The 3,911-nt window shown below is 41.0% G+C and overlaps 1 pseudogene; it reads left to right on the top strand.

Annotated features, from left to right (window-relative positions):
• The first annotated feature begins 410 nt into the window (after positions 1-410).
• LOC102488904 (G patch domain-containing protein 8-like) lies at positions 411-3,027 on the top strand (annotated as a pseudogene).
• Positions 3,028-3,911: the final 884 nt, after the last annotated feature.

The raw sequence follows: 3,911 nt of genomic DNA, 5'->3' as shown, positions 1-3,911 counted from the left end.
GCTGAGATGGCAGAGATTGTTTCACTCACCATTTCTTCTTCGACGATATCGCCTCCATGTAATGCAAAAAAGTGGGAAGTAAGACTGACAGACCCTCTTACTAAAATGTAACCAAAAGAGATTAGCCCACTTAACTGGGCAATCTTGAGCCACAAACTCAAGTCTCCTGTCCCTTAAGCTCTTTCTGAGCCCCAGCATAAGAAGCCCCACCAATGACCCTGTGGAAAAACACTCAGTCTCTGTCTGAGTGTCGACTACCATCAAAGATGGAAATTCTCAGTATCCCCCCAGCACACACACACACATACATATACTATCCACTTCCTGACACACGCCTGACATGGAGTTGTTCCAGTCCTTTCTTATTTTGTGATTAAATTTCCATTCCTAGAAGGAGTGAAGGCAGCAAAATGGTAGATCGCTTCTCCCACTTCAACGAGGACCGAGACTTTCAGGGTAATCACTTTGATCAGTATGAAGAAGGACATTTGGAATAGAACAAACATCACTTGACAAGCCCATAGAATCGGAGAATATTGGACACCACTTATTCCAGAAACATGGGTGGAGGCTGGGCAAGGGATTGGGAAAATCTCTCCTGGGGGAACAGATCCCATTCCAATATTGTGAAGTATGATGTCGTGGGCATGGTCATGTGGAAATGGAGCTTGATTATGCTGAAGATGCTGCCGAATGGCACCGTGTCCTAGAAGTGGAAAAAGAAGACACAGAACTGAGACAAAAGTACAAGGATTGTGTTGACAAAGAGAAACCAATTGTCAAAACCTTGGAAGTCTTTAGAGGCAATTTTTACTGTGAACTCTGTGATAAGCAGTATCAGAAACATCAGGAATTTGACATGCATACAAGCAGAGATTAAAAGATCTCAAGCAGAGAGAGTTTGCTTGAAACGTCTCTTCAAGATCCCACAAGGATGAGAAGAAACAAGAAAAAGCCCTTAGGCAGCTACATAAGTTGACAGAGCAAAGAAAACAAGTTGAATGTGCACCTGGAAATGGTCCCATGTCCAGACCAACTGCAGTGGCTGTAGATGAAGAAGGTGGAGATGATGATAAGGATGAATCAGCTAGAAACAGTGGCTCAGGTGCCTCTGCCACTTGTGGCCTGGGATCTGATTTCTCCGCAGATAAAGGAGGTCCTTTTACCACAGTACAGATCACCAGTACCACCAGACTGGCACAGGCTCCTGGATTACCCTCCCAAGACATTAGTTTAGCATTAAGAATAATCTGGGGACACCATTACAAAAATTGGAAGTGTCAGGGGTGATTTCTTGCTTTCTGTCTCTATGTCTCTCTCTGTCTGTCTGGCGAGCTCACGCGCCCTATAGCGAAAACCTCTCAAAAAAAAAAAATTGGAAGTGCCCTTTTTTTTTTTTTTTTTTGTTAAGAAGGTTCCTGTCAAACTTGAATCAATGCATCAGTTTTCAAGGACTATTCAGAGGAAGGCCCTTATAGCGAAAACCTCCAAAAAAAAAAAAATTGGAAGTGCCCTTTTTTTTTTTTTTTGTTAAGAAGGTTCCTGTCAAACTTGAATCAATGCATCAGTTTTCAAGGACTATTCAGAGGAAGGGAATCCCAAAGATGGAACAAAACCTGATGAGAAGGGATCTGACCAAGGACTGCAAAAGATTGGAGACTCTGATGGTAATCTTTTTTTTTTTTTATCATCATAATCTTCTTTATGTTACATTGGATTACATATAACTTTACAGTGTATTACATTGCTTTGTGAAAAGGGAATGCCATGCATGTCAGTCAATACAGAGACAATTATCTCCCCACTTCATCATTCAATAAATATGTTTTCTGTTTTTCCCAATCATTATTATTATTATTCTAATTTTTTTTTAAACAGTCAATCACTATTTCTCATTTTGCTTGTAAAAAGACTTTACCTCTGATGGTAATCTTGATGGTAAAAAGAGGATGAAAACCCTCAGGATGGACGGTCTTTGCTTCAACATTATCCAAGTTAAAAAGGATGAAGTGCGAAGGAGCTGGGGCTACAGAGCCAGGTTATTACCGCTACATCACACCCCCACCAATTTTCTAATTTTCCCTTTCTACTCTATGAAAACCAGTGAGCACATGGAAGGTGATAATAGCACACCCCTGAAGAATGCCCCAGAAAGCAAAACAAGCAGCTCTCCCAAATCAAAACGCTGTGTCAAGGCAATGGCAAGATGAGGAGCAGAAAAGACAGTGAAGTCTCTGAGCAGAAGGAAGCCAGTGTGGTTGCGCCCTCAGAGTTGGAAGCAAGGCTGAGACAAAAAAAGTCCTCAGGAGAGGGTGTAAATGAGTAGGGTTCAGAGAGTCCCAGTCAGAAGACTTCAGAGATGCAAATGTGTGTGTCTAACCCTTCTAAAGAAAACTCTCAGGCCACCCCAGCAGAAAAAGAAAGCCAGGAGGGACCCAAACATCCTACTAGTCCTTTCTTTCCAGTTTTGAGCAAAGATGAAAGCACTGCCCTCCAGTGGCCATCAGTACTACTCATTTTCGCCAAGGCAGAACCCTCCATTTCATACAGTCGTAACCCTTTATACTTTGACTTTAAACTTTCAAGGAACAAAGATAACAGAGCTAAAGGAACAGAAAAACCAAAGGATGTAGGAAGCATTTCAAAGGATAGTCTACAAGGCCTTGACTCTAGTGGGCTAAATAATATCAAAGAAGAGGGGGAAAATGTAATAGATTCATTTAGGAGGAAAAGTGGACGCCCCTGCTTCAGGGTCTGCCTGTAGCAGCCTGAACAAGCAGAAGCCAGGGGGCAGCTATGGGTCAGAGACACACAGGAAGAAGCCTTCCTAGCAAGAAAGAATGATCTGGAAAGTCTCACTGACACAAAAAGAAAAAGAAGCATAAAAAATCCAGCAAACAGAAACAGAAACACAAGGCTGACACAGAAGAGAAAAGCTCTAAGGCAGAGTTTGGAGAGAAGTCTAAGAAGCACAAGAAGTGAAAATGAAAGAAGAATAAGTCATTAACTCCAGCAGATTCTGAATGAAGAAGTTTCTGCACTGCCAAGGATACAGTAATTATGTGAATCGACAACTCTCAGAATGGGGGAATATTTTTGTAAACTATGCCTCAGATAAGGAACTGATAACCACAATATACAGAGAACACGAAAGGCTTAGGCCCCTAAAAATGATTAACCCATTAAAAGATGGGAAAATGAGTTAAATAAAAAACTCTCCAAGGAAGACATACATACAACCAAAATGCATATGAGGAAATGCTCAACATCCCTCATCATAAGGGAGATGTAGATTAAAACCACGAGAAACCACCCAACCCCAGTCAAAATGGCAAAGCTTAAAAAATACAAAAAAATGATAAATCTTGGTGGTGTTGTAGTGGAAGGGAAACTTTCCTACACTGTTGGTGAGAATGTAAATTGGTCCAGCCACTGAGGAAAACAATATGGAGGTTCCTCAAAGACCTACAAATAGAACTACCATATGATGCAGCAATCCCAAACCTGGGTATCTACACAAAGGACAGGAGAATGCTAGTCAGAAAAGCGCTTGCACATCAATGTTTATTGTGGCATTATTCACAATTGCTAAGACATGGGAACAACCCACATGTCCACGAACAGATGAATAGATTGAAAGTGTGGCACATATACTCTATGGAATACTATTTGGCTATAAAAACAAACAAACAAAAACAAGACCCTGGCATTTGATAGAAAGTGGTTGAATATGGAAGATTTATTACTGAGTGAAACAAGCCAGGCTATGAAAGAGAAATATTGTATGTCTTCACTTAATACATACCAATTGTCCACACTTTATGGTAGAGATGAAAAGATTGGAGGACATAAAAGCAGTGAAAATAGTTATGAACACTGGAGACAGTGTGTAGAAAGGGTGGGAGAAGGGA

The sequence above is a fragment of the Tupaia chinensis genome, unplaced genomic scaffold, assembly GCF_000334495.1.
Source record: "Tupaia chinensis unplaced genomic scaffold, TupChi_1.0 Scaffold138517_1, whole genome shotgun sequence".
NCBI classification, from domain to species: Eukaryota; Metazoa; Chordata; class Mammalia; order Scandentia; family Tupaiidae; genus Tupaia; species Tupaia belangeri.
The sequence above is the reverse complement of the archived record's forward strand: the minus strand, read 5'-3'. Positions and strand labels throughout refer to the sequence as shown.